Raw genomic sequence first — 22321 nt, 5'->3', positions numbered from 1 at the left:
CGGTGGACCGCTTCCTGGCCCCGGACTGCATCCATCCCCACGTAGCACTCTGGCACGCGCTAGTTGCGTGTCTGAGGCTCCCGGAAGGCTCTGGGTGGCGGGAGGGTGTGACTTTCGTCCAGCCCCCCCCCCCCGCTTTGGTCCATCAATGCAGAGAAAGGACCGTCTGCCTGGCCCTTGCGATGCGGAGGTGACGCCGGGCGCCTCTTCCGGGAATTCAGCCAGGGCACCCTCTCCCCCCGTGAGGTCCCTCCCCTCCCCTGAGAAACAACGGGCCCCTCCAGCGTGCGGGGGGGAGAGTTGGGGTTGGTGTGGAAGCTCCCCCTCTGGACTCCACGAGCGTGGCCCCGGCCCGTGAGGCGGCAGGACTGGGGCTTGCCACAGGGGCCTCGGGGCTGGGGAGGAAGTGTCCCCCCCCCGGCAGGGGCAGACACTCTGCGCCCAGGGAGCCGCCTGGGTGCGCAGATCTGAACTGCAGAGCGGTCGGCCGCGCGTCATGGTTACAGAGAGATGTAAAAGTGATTGCACCGCTTGGAAACAGTGATCATAATGTTGTTGAGTTCAACATTTGTACAAATAGAGAATTGGCCAAAAAGACTCACACAACCATTTTTAACTTTAAAAGGGGTAATTTCTCTGATATGAGGGGACACGTGGGGAGGAAACTGAAAGGAAAAGTAGAAAGGGTCAAAACAATTGGGGAAGCTTGGGATCTATTTAAAACTACGATCCTAGAAGCTCAAAAAATATATATTCCGCAGGTTAGGAAAGGCACAAAAAGGTATAGGAAAAAGCCTGCATGGTTAACAAACAGAGTAATGGAGGCTGTAAAAAGTAAAAAGAATTCCTTTAAGCAGTGGAAAGCTAGTCACAGTGAGGCTGATAAAACGGAACACAGGATATGGCAAATAAAATGCAAGTCTGAGGTCAGGCAGGCAAAAAGGGAATATGAGGAGCATATAGCAAAAAACGTAAAAACCAACAATAAAACTTTCTTCAAATACATTAGAAACAGGAAACCAGCCAGGGAGGCAGTGGGGCCCTTGGACGACCAAGGGGTAAAAGGAGTATTGAAGGATGATAGGGAAATGGCTGAGAAGCTAAATGCATTTTTTGCCTCCGTCTTCACTGTGGAAGATGAGAAGTGCTTGCCCACTCCAGAACCACTGATTTCAGGAGGGGTGTTGAAAGACCTGAGTCAGATTGAGGTGACGAGAGAGGAGGTCCTAAAACTGATAGACAACTTAAAAACTGAAAAATCACCAGGCCCAGATGGCATACATCCGAGAGTTCTGAAAGAACTCAAATGTGAACTTGTAGATCTCCTGACAAAGATATGTAATCTTTCCTTAAAATCTGCCTCCATTCCTGAGGATTGGAAGGTAGCTAATGTCACTCCCATCTTTAAAAAGGGTTCCAGAGGAGATCCGGGAAATTACAGGCCAGTCAGTCTGACGTCGATACCGGGTAAATTGGTGGAAACCATTATTAAGGAAAGAATTAGTAGGCACATAGATGAACAAAACCTATTGAGGCAGACTCAGCACGGTTTCTGTAAGGGAAGATCTTGTCTCACTAACCTGTTAGTGTTCTTTGAGGGGGTGAACAAACATGTGGACAAGGGGGATCCAATAGATATTATTTACCTTGACTTCCAGAAAGCTTTTGATAAAGTTCCTCATCAAAGGCTCCTAAGTAAGCTCAAAAATCATGGGATAGAAGGACAAGTCCTTTTATGGATCAAAAACTGGCTAGTTCATAGAAAACAGAGAGTGAGTGTAGGTGGGCAATTTTCTCAGTGGAGGGTGGTAAGCAGTGGGGTACCGCAGGGATCAGTACTTGGTCCACTGCTTTTTAACTTGTTCATTAATGATTTGGAGATGGGAGTAAGCAGTGAAGTGGCTAAATTTGCGGATGATACAAAGTTGTTCAGGGTGGTGAAAACCAGTGAGGATTGTGAGGCACTCCAAGGGGATCTGTCAAGGATGGGCGAGTGGGCGTCAACATGGCAAATGGGGTTCAATGTGGCCAAGTGCAAGGTGATGCACATTGGAGCCAAAAATCCTAAATATAAATACACATTGATGGGGTCTGAACTGGCAGAGACTGAGCAAGAGAGAGATCTTGGAGTTGTAGTGGATAACTCACTGAAAATGTCGAGACAGTGTGTGACTGCAATAAAGAAGGCCAATGCTATGCTGGGGATTATTAGGAAGGGTATTGAAAACAGATCAGCCAATATAATAATGCCCCTATATAAATCAATGGTGAGACCTCATTTGGAATACTGTGTGCAGTTCTGGGCACCACACCTTAAAAAGGATATTATAGCTTTGGAAAAAGTGCAGAAAAGGGCAACTCGAATGATAAAAGGGTTGGAACACTTTCCCTATGAGGAAAGGTTAAAGCGCTTAGGGCTCTTTAGCTTGGAGAAAAGACGACTGAGGGGTGACATGATCGAGGTTTATAAGATTATGCATGGGAAAGAGCAGGTAAAGAAAGAGGTACTTTTCTCCCTTTCTCACAATACAAGAACTCGTGGGCACTCCATGAAACTGCAGAGCGGTCGGGTTAGAACGGATAAAAGGAAGTACTTCTTCACCCAAAGAGTGATTAACACATGGAATTCACTGCCACAGGAAGTGGTGGGTGCTACAAGCATGGACGGCTTCAAAAGGGAATTAGATAAGCATATGGAGCAGAGGTCCATCAGTGGCTATTAGCCACAAGGTATAGCTAGGGGCTCTGGGGCAAGTGATGCTCTGTCTTCTTGGTGCTTGGGGGGGGGGTCAACAGTGGGAGGGCTTCTAATGTCCTGGCCCCACTGCTGGACCTCCTGATGGCACTGGTATTTCTGGCCACTGTGTGACACAGAGTGTTGGACTGGATGGGCCTTTGGCCTGATCGAACATTGGCGTCTCTTATGTTCTTATGGTTGCGGGGGGGGGGGCCACAGTTTGGCGTTCCTGAGGGCCGGAGCGCCCTAGGCCAGACACTAGGTGGCCTAGTGATAGAGCCGGCCCTGCTCACTTCACACAGGATGCAGGCAGTTTATGGGGCGGGGACAGAGGAGAGCGAGGAGGTGGAGGATCGGGGCCTGGAGACCAAGAGGCCACCCTGCAAGGAAAGGCAGAGGGACTTCTGGGGAATGTTCAGTCTGGAAAAGAGGTGGAGGGTGGGACAGGATGGCTCGCTGGAAGCATTTGAAAGGCTGTCAACTCGGAGGACGGGGACCTGTTCCTGCTGGCGGCAGAGGAGAGGACTCGGCCAGACTCAACCAGCTTTGTATCAACAGTGATCCAGCTTTATTAGAGATTTAAGAACCGAAGACAAAAGACTGGAGCAAGAGGCTCCTTTTTAAACTGTCCGGGCTTAGATAACGCCCACGTGTCAAATAATAACCAATGGTATTTACAGACTAAAGACCAATCTTTAGGCTTCCCTCCATACTTTCCACTTCTCTGATTGGTGGCTTTTGGATACCATTCCGTGCTCATATACAAGTTGAGGCACAACCAGGGGCTTAAATGATGGGCGGGGAGGGACCGCCTGGGGAGCTGGGGGAACTTTTTGACCGTCAGAGTTGTGCCGCAGTGGGATCGGTTCCCCCCCCCGTGCTGAGCGCCCTCTCCCCGGCAGTCCCTACGCAGCATCTGGACAAACCCTTGCCCGGGCTCCTCGGTCCCTCCCAGCACTACTCCTGTCGAGGACTCCCGTCGGGGCGCCTCCTGGCCGCCTCTGCGCTCCTCCCGCGGCCTCTCTCTGTGTCCCCCGCGCAAGGGAGGGAAGCGCCTCCTCGCCTCTGTTTGCCAAAAAGAAGAGCCAGCCCCCCCCCCCCCAAGTCGGACTCCGCCTCCGGCACTGAGTTTGACGGCCCTTCCAGGAGGCGGGTGACTAAGGGCGGAGGGACGACGAGACCCGCTTTCAGCCCCCTTTTGCCGAGACGGAGGAATAACGCGGGATCCTCCGTGCAGCAGAGCGACTCCCGCGGAGCAGCACAGGGCGCGGCGGGCGGCAGCCCGGCTGAAGCTCCTCCTAGACGGCACGGGAGGACGCCGTTTGCATTCGTCTGCAGCACTGTAGGGGTTAAGCCGGCGGAGCCTTTTGCTAGAGAGGCCGAGCAAGGAGTGGGGGGGGGGTCCGGAAGAGAGGAGGGGGCTCTTTGGGTCTTCCTGTGCACGCGGGTGCGTGTCCGGGGAGGGGTTTGCTTCTGGATGAGGAGGAAGAAAGGGGGGGGGGGCTTCGGAGAAGCAGCAGCCGGGAAGAGCAGTGCAGCCCACCCGGGCAGGTCTCCTTAGAAGTAAGTCATGCCCCCGGGGTGCCCCCTCCAGCGCAGTCCTTTTCTCCCCCTGAGGACGGATCTCTGTCTGCTAGAGGTCGGCTCTGATCCTGGGAAGACTTCAGGCCCCACCGGGAGGTTGACGACCCCGTTAGGCACTCCTTTGCCCCCCCCCCCTATTGAAGCAGACTTTGGGGTTTCTTGGGGGAGGGGGGGTGATCACGGGAGTCTTTCAGGACGAGGAAAGTCGAATGTAGGAAACTGAGGTTCTCTTGCCGGTCATTTAAATTTGCAAGCAGACAAACCAACAGAAGGGAAGACGGTCCTCCTTTCAGGGTGATCTGGAGTCGGGGCCCGGGAGAAAAAGGGGAAAGACTTGTTCCCAATGTTCCCCCTAAGCTATGGAGTCTTGTGAGCAAGAATTCCACTTGTTGAACCTCTGGCATTAAAGCTGTGAGCGAGCCATTTGGCTACTGTGTAAAATTAGTTTGCTCTGGAGCCCTCCTTCCTGAGCTGAGACAGAAATGGGTGAGCCAGAGGCTAAACAACTGTGAGCTAGCTCGCACTAACTCAGCTTAGAGGGAACACTGCTTGGTACTGTTTACCTGGGTTGCTTCCACTTGGAAGGAGAAAGGCCCGGAGCCTTCTGGTTTCCAGTTATTGTTTGCCTTGATGCCGCCTCATCAGCTGCCCAGAGGGAGCGTTTCTGTGCCTCAAGTTTTTTCAGCCAAATCTCATCCGTCTCAGCTGCTTGTTCTTTTGAGGGCCACATTCCTGCCCCTTCCCCTCCCCTGAGTGCTCGGACAGAGCTCTTGCCTGATCCCTCAGGCCTGTCAAAGAGGTGCGTAAAATGACAAAGGGGCCACCAGTCCCTCTTGTCTTTTGGGAGCTACCTTAAGCATTAGCCCTGAGGAAAGACTGAACCAAATGGAATGAGGCTAAGTTTGCCAAACAGAGAGGCTAAGTTTGCCAAACAGAGACACTTCTGCTCTCATCCACCAGGGCCATTCTCCTACTCTGAAGGCTTCTGATGTTCAATAGGTGTATTTCCATTCTTTTCTATTTTTCTTTTTGAAATCCTGCTGTCTGTCTGTCCCCTCAGGGAGAAACCCCCCCCCCCCCATCATAGCCAAGTGAGTAAAGGCATGTTTTCACAGACGGAGGTGACCCAAGAGAAGGGGAAGGAGATGGAAGAGCAGGACCCAGAAGGACCTGGAACTGGGAAGGCAGCAAGGAAAAGCCCCCATCCCATCCAACCTGGAAGTGGTGCTAAATTCTGGGAAAGAGCTGGGGGGCCAGAGGTCCTGGCTAAGGACACCTTCACCTCAGAGGTGCGTTGTCGAGGCTTCCGGCTGGATTTGGCAGCCACTGGCTGGAGCCGGAGAGGCACACCAAGAAGCAGATCCTGGACCTGGTGATCCTGGAGCCATTCCTGACTCTCCCGCCCCAGGAAATGCAGGGCTGGGTCAGAGGGTGTGGGCCAGAGACCAGTTTCCAGGCAGTGGCCCTGGCTTAAGGCTTCCTCCTGAATCAGGCAGAGTAGAAGAGGCAGGCAGAGCAGGTGAGGGGATTCCCTCCAGGTGTGTCCAATTCAGGTCACAATATCTGGCCTTATCCTGAAGTGTACTTGGGAGATATTTGTCCAAGTGTGAATCATCCAAATAGGAGATTTCATGGCCTCCTTCAGCAGCCTCTTCTACTACAGAATTTCTGATTCCTCCAGATAACTAAGCAGGTCTGCTGATGGAAGGGTGCAGAGTCTGGGCGTGGGGCAGGATCCGTTTCTTGGTCTCTTTTCCATTCCGTCTCTTTCCCCTCTCCCTCGCTGCTTTTTCAGAAGTTGGGACCATCCCTGAAGACGGAAGCCACAATCCCTGAGGCGGAAGGAGCTTTCTTGGAGCAAGGGCAGAGGGCGCAGGCCGTGGAGCGTGCCCAAGATCCCCTCTCCTTTGGTAAGGACCCAGTGTTCCTGGATGTATTTGGGGCACTCCATGAATGTGACGGGTAAAGAGTTCAGGTCAGGAGAAAAATAAATAGTTCTACACCCAACAAATATTTAATTTGTAACACTCAATGTCCACTAACTCTGGTGCCTCAAAAAGGAGATTAGACAAATTCCTGCAGGGCAATTTCTCCCATTAATTAAAAAGTCCATATCTAACCTTCCTTTCATGAAAACAAATCAAGTTGCTGCGTGGGGGGGGGGGGGGAGACAAACCTTCGCATAACTATTCAGAAGCCTCCACCTTCTGGGGCAGCGGAGCTCTGAAAACCAGTTCCTCAGGGTCAATAATATTGGGGAAAATTTGCTTCTGTGCCTGTGCTTCAAGGGGCCTCTGGCGGGCCACTGTGGGAAATAAGGATGCTGGGGAAGGGATGACAGGCTGTGGCCTGGCACCCCCAGGAACTTTGGGGATGGGCTTGGGACAGATCTGATATCATGGTTTTTTTGGGGGGGGGGTTTGGCATCCCCGGAGGGATATTTTTATTATTTTTATAAGACTACAAAACTACAAAGAAAATATAAGGGAGGGGGCTAACATCTAAGGATAAAGGATAGATAACCACACTACACTAAAAACCCAAGAGGAGGAGATCATATCCATGTCAACCGAAATGTTATTAATAAAAGTGTTGATATAACAATATACTTGTAGAGATCTTGTTTGTCTCAGCTTCAATGTTAGTATGTTTAGTTGTGTTAGAGAACATTCTGAGCATCTTCGTGTTAGTTGCTTCAAAAGGCAATTTTCAGAGTCCTTCTGCCTTTACTTCAGTTTTCTGTCTCTGAAATCATATGTAACTTTCACTGTGCCTGCACCCGTTTCTGCAGCAGAGTCCTCTTCCGTTCCAGAGGTAGCAGAGTCACTTGATTTCGATTCTTCATCTTTGGATTCCTCTTCCATTCCCAACTGGCATCTCAGAAATTCTTTGGCTTTCAAAGTGGAGTCAATCTTTTCTCTTTTGTCGCCGCAGTGGGATCGGCTCCCTCGGGGAGGTGGAATCTGAGGATCATGTTAGCTTTTTCCATTTGTAGCTGTAGCAAACGGTTTTCTTGGAAGTTTTGTTTTGCTTCAACTTCCCCCATTCTTTTCTTCATTTTCTTGTTTGTGGTGTCTATCTCTTTAATTCTCACGGTCGTTTGTTCCACCTTCTTCACCGTTTCTGCCAGTTGTAGCTGCTGGGATGCGAAGTTTTGATTTAGCGAGGTCAGTTGCTGGTTAATACCATCGAGTTGCTCCATCACCGGCTTGACCATATCCACTAACATTTTCATGACATCTGCTCCCTCTTCTGGTTTTGGGCTCTGACTACCCGCCGGTTTCGCTTTAAACTTTATTTGCGAGGCCGCCATTTTATACAATTGTTTACAATTCCAAACCGCTTCACACAGACTCGAAACATCATCACCTCACTGTCAGCGCCCAAGTAAGTCTCTCCACACAAAATCGCTGTTTATTTTCCCCCCGCCCCCTTCGTTACACTTATCTGTCCGCTTGCATAAGAGGCGTCCCTCTTTGCACTCCACTTTTCCCACGGGGGGGTAGTTTGCTTTTAAAATGTTTCGTTTATTTTGAACTCACGTTCATTGTCGGTCATCTCTCTGACCTCGCTCACAGTAAACGATATTCCGCTCAATCTCCAGTGCTTGTCCTGGTCAAAACAGCTTGTGCCCGAAGGCCACACAGCGGCAGGACCGTCAGGACGGAGGGAAGCCTCAGTTCTCCGGCATTTAGCCGTCGAAAAGGCTGCCCCTCAAAAGCCCTATGGCCTGGAGCCTTTCGCAAAGGCTCCATGTGAGTGCTACTTGAGGTAGTACCCCCCCATACCACGGGTGTGCGAGTCACTCCCCCGAGGTCCGGGGAGAGCAACCACCATTGCTGATCCACAAACCAGAAATCCGATCCGATATCATGTTGATGTTGCTTCTGGCTGAAAACCTGGTTGGGAAGTGAGGATGCCAAGATACTCTCTGAAAACTCACTCATATTCCCCTCGAGTCTCCAGATGTGCTCAGGCCACGTCTGGTCCGAATGTGATGGTGACGTGTCATGCAACGTCTTTCCCTCCCTGCAGAGGAAACACAGGTCTCACAGACGTCTGAAATATGTTGGCAGCATTTATAATCCCTGAGGCTCATGGGTACCGTGTGTTTCTCTTCTGCCACTCCCAGTGTACACAGGGAAGGGGTTGTGCGAAGCAGGAAATATACAAGCAAACACCCTTCTTTTCTCCTTTGTCTCAGGAACAGGCAGTGAAGAGATGCTGTTGAGCCGTTATCTTTTCAGAGGTGTGGAAACGGCTGCTGCACCTCCGGTCCAGGTAGGACATTCTGGGACCCCCAGATTGTTTCTCTGGGACCCTCCCTTTCCCCTTTAGTTCTTTTATTGGTTGGGTGGAGACTGGCAAGAGAGTGGCTGAATCAATAGAGAGAGACCAGAGTTTTCAAACAAAACCAGGTTATTTACAATATAAGCTTCTTAAGGACAGAAAGCACTTCAGCACTTACAAATCTTTTAGGATGAAAACATAACATTTCCATATTCAGCATAGAATACTTCAACACAAACATAGTGCACTAGTGTGAAATACGGAGTGCCTGGGTCTAGTCAACAAGAGCTCACAGACAGCTGATTGGAGACCAGCCCAGAGCAAAGACATCTTCAACAATTTAGACCCTCAGTAGCCGTAGGTTCAGCCCACATGGAGTAACACACTTTCAGCAGAAGAATATCAAAATAAAGAGAACAATTTTCAAATTGAACTCATAGCCTAGTTACCTAGATGTGATCTCATAGCCTAGTCAAGGTTGTTACGTGTAAACTTTGTTATTACATTATTGCAAGCACAGACACCTACTTCAGCAAGTATGTTGCAGGTCAGCAGCTACAAACCTTCTCACTAGGAGTCTTTGACACAGTATGAGGGTGAAATGGTAGACCTAGAGAAATGTAAACTATTCCTTTTGGAGCAGGGTGCCTTGTCAGGCTAGAGAGAGGCTTGAGAGACGACAGTAGCTAAGCCTGCAAAGTCTTATGGGAGAGGAGGAGCCCAATACAGAGGCCCCAGCTAATCCAGGCTGTTATACAGAAATGTCCCAGGCTCACTGATTTTTCTGCCACAATGAGATGAGCAGGGGGGACAGCCTGGGTCCCTCTTCCTTTGTTTTTTTACTCCTGCAGTTTCTACACGGTGTCTGGGCAAGAGATCCTCTGAACGCTGTTCCCTTTACCCATCCTGAGCCTGACATCCTTTACCTTTGTAGCCTACTCCCTTCCGGGGTGCCATCTCTGCCTGGCGTGATCTCTGAGAAGGGAATCTGCCTTTTCTTTCAGGGTCCCTTTTCCTTTGAGGAGGTGTCCATCGATTTCACGGAGGCAGAATGGGCCCTGCTGGATCCGGGACAAAGAGCTCTGTACAGGGAAGTCATGCTGGAGAACTACGAGAATGTGGCCTTTCTGGGTAAGGATCTTCCCTTGCTGCCAAAGGTGCAAACTGCTGCCATTGTGAGGAAGAATGAATCCAACTATAGAATAGCTATTCACAGTTTGGAGGCCCGTCCCACTCCTTGGGGAGTGGCTGTGGCTACCTGGCAGAGCATCTGCTTGGCATGTAGAAGGTCCCAGGTTCAATCCCCGGCATTTCCAGTAAAAAGTATCAGATAGGAGGTGATGTGAAAGACCTCTGCCTGAGACCCCGGAGAGCCCCTGCTGGACTGAGTAGGCAACACTGACTTCAATGGACCAAGGGTCTGATTCAGTAGACAAATTCCTGCAGGGCAATTTCTCCCATTAATTAAAAACATTATGGTGGCGGGGGGGGGGGGGAGGTCGACAGACCTCGGCAGAACTATTCAGACTGGTGGATAAAGGGAGCCTCCACCATCTGGGGCAGCGGAGCTCTGAAAACCAGTTCCTCGGGGCCAATAATGTTGGGGAAATCTGGCTTCTGTGCCTCTGCTTCAAGGGGCCTCTGGCAGGCCGCTGTGGGAAACAGGGTGCTGCGGGGGACGGATGGCAGGCTGTGGACCGGCACCCCCAGGAGCTTTGGGGAGGGGCTTGGGACACAGACTAAAACCCACCTACTGCCAGACTGAGTAGGCAACACTGACTTCAAGGGAGTAGGGTCTGATTCAGTAGAAGGTAGTTTCATGTATTGTTCCTGGGTGTGTTCTTGCCCAGCGGCAACAGAGGCCAGGGTTGTGGCCATCGCCCAAGCCAGAGAAGGTGTCCTGGCCTGAGGCAAAGGTAGGGATGAGAGGCCCTCAGACAGACATTCTACCTCCTTGGGTCAGGTGGTCCTAAAGACCCAATCAAGGGTTCTCCTTGATGGAATTTTCCAGAGGCAGTCAGACTCTCCTAACCCCCTCTCCCTCCTGGCTACACAACTGGATTCAGGTTCTCCCGATTAACCAGTGGCCTTGGAAAATATAAGAATGTTAGCTGCAGGGAGACTTGAATCACAAATGACTGCAACTCAGAGTAGGCCACTTAATAATCATGCAATCCCTTGGGGTAAGTAGGGTGCTTTGCCTCACAGATCTATTCCCCTTCTACTGGTTGGGATTGTGGGTTTTCATCTTGACCATGGTTTCATCCTTCCAGAAGAATTTTTACTCTTGAATATCTTTCCTTCCCCATATAAGAATGGTCACTTTCTCTCTCTCTGTCTTGTTGCAAACAAAGGCAGGAATATAAGAGAGACTACAGTGGAGATAGACAACGGCCTTGCAGCTAAAGAAAGGCTGAGGATTTCCTCAAGAGGATCCCAAGAACATATTTCCTTCCCAAATGAGCTGGCTGAGAGTGAGTATCCTTCATGGTTATGTCAAGGGAAAGGGCAAGGAAGTGCCATGAAGGATTTCTGATTCACTTCTGAGCGACATTTCGTACAGCCATACAGCCCGCTGGGGAAGGAGGGAGGGCTTAAAATCTAGAGGCTCAGAAGGTCCTTGTGGGCAAGAGCTCAGCTGTGATGCTCGAGGGGATGAGGTATCCTTACATACTGGATATTCTGGGGAAAGGTGGAGGGGTTGTTAAGATCAGCCAAGGTGGACAATGCCAAAGGGCTGTCAATCCTTTCCTACTGCAGTCACATAGTTGCCTTTGGACCTTACCACCCTCCCAGATGCTAACAGGATCTCTGTCTTTATTCCAGCAAACAATGATCAGAGGAATGAAGTGGGTGAGGAACTTCATCAGCATAAAGTTAAAAATGAAGGCTCGAAAGAAAATGTCAGAAATCGAGGAGGACTGATGAGGAAGAAAGGCAGTCATATGGTTGAGAAGAGAGATGGAAGTCAGCGTAATGTACATATTCCAAAACACAGGATAATGAAGGCAAGTAAATCCATTTGGTGTGAAAGGTACTTCAGAAATACATCACAGCTCTTTGTACAGCAAAGAATACACAGAGTCAAAAAACCTTTTGAATGCTCCGAGTGTGGAAAGAGATTCAGTGAGAGTAGCCATCTTCAGCGGCATCAGAGAACCCACACAGGGGAGAAACCTTTTGAGTGCTCAGAGTGTGGAAAGAGATTTAGTCGGAGTGGCAATCTTCAACAGCATCAGAGAACCCACACAGGGGAGAAACCTTTTGAATGCTCAGAGTGCGGAAAGAGATTCAATAATAGTGGTAATCTTCAGACGCACCAAACAACCCATACAGGGGAGAAACCTTTTGAATGCTCAGTGTGTGGAAAGAGATTCAGTAACAGTGGCGCTCTTCAACGGCATCAAAGAACCCACACAGGGGAGAAACCTTTTGAATGTTCAGAGTGTGGAATGAGATTCACTACCAGTCGTAATCTTAGGTTTCACCAAAGAACCCACACAGGGGAGAAGCCTTTTGAATGCACAGAGTGTGGAAAGAGATTCAGTCAGAGTGGCAGTCTTCAGTTGCACCAAAGAACCCACACAGGGGAGAAACCTTTTGAATGCTTTGAGTGCAGAAGGAGATTTAGTACCAGAAGCGGTCTTCAGTTGCACCAAAGAACCCACACAGGGGAGAAGCCTTTTGAATGCTCAGAGTGTGGAATGAGATTTAGTCACAGTGGCGCTCTTCAACGGCATCAAAGAACCCACACAGGGGAGAAACCTTTTGAATGCTCAGAGTGCGGAAAGAGATTCAGAAACAGTGGCAATCTTCAACAGCATCAAAGAACCCACACAGGGGAGAAACCTTTTGAATGCTCAGCTTGTGGAAAGAGATTCAGTCAGAATGGCAATCTTCAACGGCATCACAGAACCCACACAGGGAAGAAGCCTTTTGAAAAAGAGATTCAGCCGGAGTGACCATCTTCAACACCATCTAAGAACCCACATGTTAGTCACGTTGCCTTAATTTATTAAGAGAATATGGGGAATTATGATCCCACAGGGAAGAAAGCAAGGATGGGCAAAGGGCTCTGTTGGATGAAGGATCAGCTGATCTCTCCTTTAACACTGAGTGGTCTCCCCAGGGAAGGAACCTTCTCAATGCTCAAAGTGTCCTATAGCTGGTTCTGATGAGTTTCTTCGGACTTCCTGGTGCTAGAGGTTCTGAAAGGCTGAGAATGTTGTTACACAAAGAAAGCCCTTTTTAGTTTTTCCCCTCCTCTGTAAAACTTGCTACTTCAGGGTATCTGCCATTCTAACTCTGACATCATTAATACTGGCAAAAACAATTCCTTTTTCAAATTGTATGAAACAATAGACAAGCTGAAAGGGTAACAGATAGCTACAGCCTCTCTCCTACTGATATAACTATAGTGTGACCAGTTGGCATCCTTAATTCACAAACATTTTTGTCTGACAAGCAGTTCTAGAGAGGCATTTCTCAACCCTAATCCCTCCCCACTCCAGCCTGCGGTGAGCTTTTGGGAGGGGGGTCTCACCACTTAGAAGCAAAAAGGTTTCTGGCAGTAGGATTAATTTGGGTTGAAAGGGAAAGGTTTTGTCCCCTAACCCAAGAACTCAATAAGTTCTAAGGGGTTAGACTCCCTCCTCTTCCACAAGAACCAGTATTGTGGACATGGACCAGTATCCATGGAGTTGGCAGGTGAACCTTGTGGGGCATGAATTCCCCAATCCAAGTTGTCCTTCCTACCCCACCCCCAGTTTCTCACAGAGAGAATCAGGAGGAAGAAGAAGGATTCCCTCCTCCTGCTCTGAACGCCACCACTGCCACCACCCGTGCATGTGCTGGGAATGACCTGAACTGAGCCCTGGGCCAAGGCGTCCCCCCCCTGTCTTCCTCCTCAGAGCTCCCTTTCAGTTCCTCCATTGACACTGGGCCATTATGGCACCAACTGAGAAAATTCTCTTTCTGTCTCCTTACTTTATTTTGGAGAGGTCTCTGCATTAGAGTTGGTAACAGGCCCGAAGCAAAATATATATATATATATCCTCCCTCCTTTCCAGAGGCTTGATGTGTGTGGAAATGGGTATCTGAAGAGATAAATAACATCCCGTAAAGCCTCTGTTAAAGGGACAGCACACTTTTCTCCTCCAGGCAGTTGGCATCCCTAGATTAAGTGTTTCTTTATGACTCAAAAAGCAATACTCAGCGAAGGAAGAGTCACAGCTCAGTAAAGATATTATTGTTTGTATCCACTAAATTAGACTTGGTGTTTTCTGTGCTTTGTGGGCTCTTTGATCTCTCCCCAGCTGTGACTGAATGGATTGAAAATTTAGAGATTTGTGTTTAAGGGGATTTCCCAATTGGTCTGCATACCCATTGTATCACCTTGATTATGTATTTTATATTATGTTTCCTGTGTGCGACTCTGCCGTATGCTAAATCGTTATAATAATGTGCTTTGTGGCGTTTTTCTTACTGAGTTGGACTTTATTAAATTTGTCAAAGGTTACTGCGGCATGTCTTCAGGGCCGGATTTAGACTTGCTGAGGCCCTAAGCTATACAAAACCCAGAGGCCCCCTACTGTTTTAAATTACATCAGCTGGTCTCAGAAAAATGTAAAATATATATGCCTTTTTGAAAATATATTGTCTTTTAATTTTTGTTAAAAATAATAATAAAGGATGTGTTTACAAAATCACAGAAATAATTACATAATTAAAGGGTTTTAAAATGACAAATAAGGCTCATACAACAGAACGTTTTAGGAAAATAAAAGTAAATGCTAGAAAATAAAAGATTACAAACATTTTCTAAATAATGTGTAACAAAGACTGTTTTAAAAGGAAGAGAGGGGGGGAGTGAAAATTGAAAGGAGCAGTGTTACCTCTTGGCGAATTGTTAGAAGAGGCACAGGAAATCTCATTTTGTAGCCGCGCGGCACGAACTTTTAAAAAGTAAACAAAAAAAAAAGTGTCGAGCCAGAAAAAGTTTCAGGACAAGCTGGCAAAGAAGATGGGAGGAACTTCCGGTGCTAGCTCCCGCCTCTTGGAGCCAGCTGTCAATCAACAAGAGAGCGATCTTCTGCGCCCTCTGCTGGATCAAATGCAAAAGATCAACCAAACATTGACAAATATGGAAGGTGTTCTCAATACTCAGCAGACTCAGTTAAACGATACAGCCAAGAAAATGGAGGAAATCGCACAAAAGTGCTTGGTCTAAACAGAAGATACTAAAAAGGTCAAGAAAAAGGTTGATAAAATAGAAAAACACCAAGAGATGCAAGACAAAAAGTTACCGATGCTTCAAATGGAAAAATCAAATTTGACTCTCCAATTTCAGGGCATAAAAGAACAGGAAAAAGAAGATCTCCGAGGCATTTTAGCGGAAGCCTTGGCCACACTCACCGGCTGGGAAGCGGAAAAAATGAGCGAGGAAATGGATCTGGTTTACAGAGCCTATTCCAACTTTACAAGGTTGAATAACCTGCCGGCAGAAGTGGTGGTCAAGTTTACAAAGCAGAAAGTTCGGGATCAAATATTAAAAGCATCTTCATCAACGCCTATGAAGATTAGAGAGCTAACAATTAGAATTTTGAAAGATGTTCCATTTGAAATCCGAATGAAAAGGAAAGCATATAAAGGACTGACCTTATTCTTGTAGAAACATCAAATTAATTATCGCTGGTTGATTCCAGAAGGACTCACTTTCAAGTTCAAAGATAAAAGGGAGAAGATTGACTCCATTTTCAAAGCTCAAGATTTTTTGAAGAGGCACGCCAGCAAGGAGGAAGCAGCACTCGCCACGTGGGAGGAAATAGACAGCGACAAAGACAGCGGATCGAAGGGGGAAGTTAAGACCCCCAGAGGACAAAGGAGCAGGGAAGGGTCCTACATACAACTTGAGAGACATGAAAGGGAGGCTGCCCAGACCATGAAGACGAGTTCGGAAAGCGCATGAAAAAGACTTTACTAACAAAAACCAGAGGGACACTACTAATCTATTAACAGTTTTTTTCTCTTTTTAAAATTTTCTTAACAGATAAAGATGAAAGATGATTGACAACTCGCAGAAGAATAACTGCTTTGGAAGGTGGACTTTATGGCATTTTGTTCCGCTGAGGTCTCTCCCCTCCCCAAACCCTGGCTTCCATAGACTCTACCAGAAAATCTCCAGGAATCTCCCTACCTGGAGCTGGCTACTCTTGTTAGGACTGGCCCCAATGAGTTCGTCACAAAGGCCTGCGAAGGGTTTCCTTCCTTTGTCTGAACCAAGCTTGGTTGCCTACTGTGGCGAAACGGGCTCCAGTTTACAACTCAGCTTTTCGCCTTCCACCCTCGTCTTGTGGGCGTATTTCACTCATTAAGTTCCCTGCCACCACTCACTGAATTGTCACTGCCTTTTTAGAGGGACAGTGAGACCCCTGTGGCTGAATCTCCCTATTTGGAGATGGAATCCCCAATCTTTGGGGGATCCCTGGAAAGTTGGCAACCCAGGGGTCTGGCCTTTCCTTGCTTCCCTGGGCTACCCCCTCCCTTTGGTATTGTGCAGTGCAGGGGAGACTATGGGGTCAGAGCACAACACAGATTATTGGCCCAAACAGAATAATTTATTTTACTATTTACACAATTATGGAGCACAAACACACACTAAATGAATAAGGCACAACTGTAGGAGTAAGCATATACTTACCAACCAACAGGGCATAAATCAACAGGGGTTAAACACAATCCTCCCTGGATGGGCTGGAGTCTATATTGATGGTGCCCCACCCAGGCCCGTAGCTAGGACATTTTTAGTGGGGGGCCCTGGGGAAAGTGGGGGGCCCCCAAAAGCCCCACGCATGTGCACTGACATTACAAAAGTGCAGACATCACAACAAATAAGAAATCAAATAAAAATAAAATATGCTCAGCACTGAGATGCACCCCCCTCTCCCTCCCTGATGCCTAGCCAAGGCTCCCAGAAAGATAGAGGGCTCCCAGAAAGGGAAAGAAATTGAAAAAAGGGAAAGAAAGAAATGGGGGAAAGGGAAACAAAGAAAGAGAAGGAAACAAAGAAAGAAAGAAATGGAAGAAAGGAAAGGGAAAGAAAATTAAAGCCTCTGTGCATGAAGGGACCTCTTCCCCAGCTGGTGAGCGGCTCTCCTTTTGCACCAAGGAACCATCCCTGAGCAGGGTGGGAGGGGGGCTCTTGGTAGTGGGTGATTCGATCCTTAGGCAGGTAGACAGCTGGGTGGCGAACCCGCGTACTGACCGTATGGTGACTTGCCTGCCTGGTGCGAAGGTAGCGGACATTACGCGTGTTTTAGATAGGCTGGTAGATAGTGCTGGGGAGGAGCCAGTGGTCGTGGTGCATGTCGGCACCAACGATGTGGGGAAATGCAGTCGTGAGGTCCTGGAGGAGAAATTTAGGCTGCTGGGCAGGAAACTTAGGTCCAGGACCTCCAAGGTAGCCTTCTCAGAAGTGTTACCTGTTCCACGCGCAGGGCCGGAGAGACAGGCAGAGATCAGGAGTCTCAATGCGTGGATGAGACGATGGTGTAGGGGGGAAGGGTTCAGGTTTGTTAGGCACTGGGATACTTTTTGGAACAAGAGGGAGCTGTACAGGCGAGACGGTCTCCACTTGTCCCGAGAAGGAACCAGGCTGCTGGCACTTAAAATCAAAAAGGTGGCAGAGCAGCTTTTAAACTGAATATTGGGGGAAAGCCGACAGGAGATGAAAAGTCTCTGGTTCGGGTTGGCTCATCTGAGAGAGGTGAGGGGGTACCGGTTGCTTTTCTACAGGGAGGTGGATTGAAATTGTCCACAGAGGCCATGGCTGGTGACATGGACTGCCGGACAACGACTCGAGATAGCAAGAGGAAGGATGCAGGCTTAACTTGTAAGGGAAATTACAGCTGTTTCTATACAAATGCTAGAAGTGTCCGAGGTAAAATCGGGGAGTTGGAGTGCTTGGTGTCGGAGGGAAAAATAGACATTGTGGGTATTTCTGAAACTTGGTGGGATGAGGAAAATCAGTGGGACACAGTGATTCCCGGTTATATATTATATCGGAAGGATAGGGGGGGAAGGGTTGGAGGTGGGGTAGCTCTGTATGTCAGAGAGGGTATAAAGTCTAGAAAGATTGAGAGGCTAAGTGAATTGGATTCGCTTCTGGAAGTTCTATGGGTTGAAATAGGGGGGCCAAAAGGAAACTTAACACTGGGAGTTTGTTATCGCCCACCAGATCAAAAGATAGAGGAGGATTATAAAATGATGAATGCCTTAAAGATAGCAACTAGACAAAAACACTGTGTAATAATAGGTGATTTTAACTACCCACACATTGATTGGGTCAATATGTGTTCTAGTCGGGAAAAAGAGATTGAGTTTCTAGACACTCTAAATGACTGTGCTATGGAGCAGATGGTCACGGAACCTACCAGGGGAGAGGCGATCCTTGATTTGGTCCTAAGTAACACTCAAGACCTGGTGAGAGATGTAAAAGTGATTGCACCGCTTGGAAACAGTGATCATAATGTTGTTGAGTTCATCATTTGTACAAATAGAGAATTGGCCAAAAAGACTCACACAACCATTTTTAACTTTAAAAGGGGTAATTTCTCTGATATGAGGGGACACGTGGGGAGGAAACTGAAAGGAAAAGTAGAAAGGGTCAAAACAATTGGGGAAGCTTGGGATCTATTTAAAACTACGATCCTAGAAGCTCAAAAAATATATATTCCGCAGGTTAGGAAAGGCACAAACAGGTATAGGAAAAAGCCTGCATGGTTAACAAACAGAGTAATGGAGGCTGTAAAAAGTAAAAAGAATTCCTTTAAGCAGTGGAAAGCTAGTCACAGTGAGGCTGATAAAACGGAACACAGGCTATGGCAAATAAAATGCAAGTCTGAGGTCAGGCAGGCAAAAAGGGAATATGAGGAGCATATAGCAAAAAACGTAAAAACCAACAATAAAACTTTCTTCAAATACATTAGAAACAGGAAACCAGCCAGGGAGGCAGTGGGGCCCTTGGACGACCAAGGGGTAAAAGGAGTATTGAAGGATGATAGGGAAATGGCTGAGAAGCTAAATGCATTTTTTGCCTCCGTCTTCACTGTGGAAGATGAGAAGTGCTTGCCCACTCCAGAACCACTGATTTCAGGAGGGGTGTTGGAAGACCTGAGTCAGATTGAGGTGATGAGAGAGGAGGTCCTAAAACTGATAGACAACTTAAAAACTGAAAAATCACCAGGCCCAGATGGCATACATCCGAGAGTTCTGAAAGAACTCAAATGTGAACTTGTAGATCTCCTGACAAAGATATGTAATCTTTCCTTAAAATCTGCCTCCATTCCTGAGGATTGGAAGGTAGCTAATGTCACTCCCATCTTTAAAAAGGGTTCCAGAGGAGATCCGGGAAATTACAGGCCAGTCAGTCTGACGTCGATACCGGGTAAATTGGTGGAAACCATTATTAAGGAAAGAATTAGTAGGCACATAGATGAACAAAACCTATTGAGGCAGACTCAGCACGGTTTCTGTAAGGGAAGATCTTGTCTCACTAACCTGTTAGTGTTCTTTGAGGGGGTGAACAAACATGTGGACAAGGGGGATCCAATAGATATTATTTACCTTGACTTCCAGAAAGCTTTTGATAAAGTTCCTCATCAAAGGCTCCTAAGTAAGCTCAAAAATCATGGGATAGAAGGACAAGTCCTTTTATGGATCAAAAACTGGCTAGTTCATAGAAAACAGAGAGTGAGTGTAGGTGGGCAATTTTCTCAGTGGAGGGTGGTAAGCAGTGGGGTACCGCAGGGATCAGTACTTGGTCCACTGCTTTTTAACTTGTTCATTAATGATTTGGAGATGGGAGTAAGCAGTGAAGTGGCTAAATTTGCGGATGATACAAAGTTGTTCAGGGTGGTGAAAACCAGTGAGGATTGTGAGGCACTCCAAGGGGATCTGTCAAGGATGGGCGAGTGGGCGTCAACATGGCAAATGGGGTTCAATGTGGCCAAGTGCAAGGTGATGCACATTGGAGCCAAAAATCCTAAATATAAATACACATTGATGGGGTCTGAACTGGCAGAGACTGAGCAAGAGAGAGATCTTGGAGTTGTAGTGGATAACTCACTGAAAATGTCGAGACAGTGTGTGACTGCAATAAAGAAGGCCAATGCTATGCTGGGGATTATTAGGAAGGGTATTGAAAACAGATCAGCCAATATAATAATGCCCCTATATAAATCAATGGTGAGACCTCATTTGGAATACTGTGTGCAGTTCTGGTCACCACACCTTAAAAAGGATATTATAGCTTTGGAAAAAGTGCAGAAAAGGGCAACTCGAATGATAAAAGGGTTGGAACACTTTCCCTATGAGGAAAGGTTAAAGCGCTTAGGGCTCTTTAGCTTGGAGAAAAGACGACTGAGGGGTGACATGATCGAGGTTTATAAGATTATGCATGGGAAAGAGCAGGTAAAGAAAGAGGTACTTTTCTCCCTTTCTCACAATACAAGAACTCGTGGGCACTCCATGAAACTGCAGAGCGGTCGGGTTAGAATGGATAAAAGGAAGTACTTCTTCACCCAAAGAGTGATTAACACTTGGAATTCACTGCCACAGGAAGTGGTGGGTGCTACAAGCATGGATGGCTTCAAAAGGGAATTAGATAAGCATATGGAGCAGAGGTCCATCAGTGGCTATTAGCCACAAGGTATAGCTAGGGGCTCTGGGGCAAGTGATGCTCTGTCTTCTTGGTGCTTGGGGGGGTCAACAGTGGGAGGGCTTCTAATGTCCTGGCCCCACTGCTGGACCTCCTGATGGCACTGGTATTTCTGGCCACTGTGTGACACAGAGTGTTGGACTGGATGGGCCTTTGGCCTGATCCAACATTGGCGTCTCTTATGTTCTTATGTTCTTATGTTCTTAAAGGAGGAGATGGTTGGACAGTGTCATCGACGCAACGAACATGAAATTGAGCCAACTTCAGAGGACAGCGGAAGACAGGAGGGCCTGGCGGGAGCTGGTCCATGGGGTCGCGAAGAGTCGGACTCGACTGTGCGACTGAACAACAAAGTTAAAAAGTAGCTTGAAGGCTTACACTATAATGTTTCCCTTTGGCTGTGGGTTCTCAGGCTAGAGTACTCACTGAGCCACCAGTTCTCAGGTCTATTCAGCATATACAAAATGAAACTGAAACAAGAGCTCCATGCAACAGGACCAAACCAAATCACTCAGATATTAGGGGAAGAGAGCAGACAATTCCACTACATGTATACAATGAATATACCACAAGATTACAAGAGCAAGACCCTTTTTGGGGTGGGGGAGTGAAAGAGCAACAGAAAATACACTGATGGGCTGTTCTCCCCCCCCCCCTCTCCTGCAGAGGCAGATGAGGAAGCCCCATTCAACCCAGTGAGTGATACTCCTGCAGGGCCCTCTGTGGAACTGGCTTTTGAGCAAGGGAAACCTTTACCTTTACCTATATTTTGTATATTTAAAATTATTTAGAATTTATCATTGTGATATGTCTGACTTCATTTGAGTGATTTTCTATGAGATTTTTAAAATCATTTTTTATATATTTTTTTGTGTTTTTATTTGAGGCCCCAGCAGATTGCGAGGCCCTAAGCTGTAGCTTATTTAGCTTATGCGTAAATCCGGCACTGCTTACCACTGTTGTTGCAGGACTATTGCTCCTTCAATGCCTGGCTCCCGCTCCCATCCCCTGGATTTCTGACTTGCAAGCGAGAAATGATCTACTTGGGAGCAGTGTTCCCTCTCAGCTAAGTGAGTGTGAGCTAGCTCACAGTGTTTTACCCACAGGCGCACCCATTTTTGTCTCCGCTCAGGAAGGGAGGGCTCCAGAGCAAACTAATGTATGCAGCAGCCACATCGCTGGATCACAACTTTAATGCCAGGAGCTCACAAGGCAGAATTCTTGCTCACAAGACTCCACAGCTTAGAGGGACCATTGCAGTTGGGAGTAAACCTTCCCAGAATCGGGTCCTGCCGCCCGTCTCTATAAGCCTCCCCGCCCCCTTCCCCACTGCAGAAGCAAGCCCTTCCCTTCTCCCCCTCCCCCTTGTCTCTAGCAAGCAGCTCGGCTGTTATAACCCTTGCAGAGCTGCAGGCACTGGGGAAAGGCTTCCCGTCCAAGACGGGGATTTCTCGCTTCCTTCCTTCCTTCCCCCTCTGGAGCTGCAGACGGAGAGTTTATTCCTCGGGGGGAGGCAGCCAGCCCCTGAAAGGGTTTTATTTTCTTCCAAATCCAGCCCTCCCCGGACCCCAACTGAGTTTCACGGCCATTATAGGAGGTGGGTCACTAAGGCTGGCGGGGAGGGGGGCAGCTTCAGCCTCCTTTGGCAGCACGGGAGACTCCGGGAGGAGCGCAGCCCGGTGCAGAGTGACTCCCGAGCAGCAGCCCCGTTCGGGTGCACAGGGCGCGGCGGACGGCGGCCCTGCAGGGGGACGGGAGGACGCAAGTTTGCATGCGTCTGCAGCATTGCAAGGGTTAAGCCCGCGGAGAGAGAGGCCGAGCAAGCAGCGGGGGGGGGGCGGAAAAGAGGAGGGGCTCGTGGGCTCTTCGTCCGCGCGCATGCGTTTCCGGGAATGGGGGGGTTGCTTCTGGACCGGGAGGGAGAGAAGAGGGAGAAGCCGCGCAGCCGGACCCACCCCCACCCCCGCGGGGAGGTCTCCTTGGAAGTAAGCCAT

At 48.3% G+C, this 22321-nt stretch overlaps 1 pseudogene; it reads left to right on the top strand.

Moving 5' to 3' along the window:
• Window positions 1-22321, top strand: part of LOC107120755 — a 72580-nt pseudogene that overhangs the window by 15063 nt on the left and 35196 nt on the right.

The sequence above is a fragment of the Gekko japonicus genome, unplaced genomic scaffold, assembly GCF_001447785.1.
Source record: "Gekko japonicus isolate JY-2015 unplaced genomic scaffold, Gekko_japonicus_V1.1 scaffold3055, whole genome shotgun sequence".
In the NCBI taxonomy this organism is placed as follows: domain Eukaryota; kingdom Metazoa; phylum Chordata; class Lepidosauria; order Squamata; family Gekkonidae; genus Gekko; species Gekko japonicus.
This window is presented reverse-complemented; position numbering and strand designations above follow the sequence as displayed.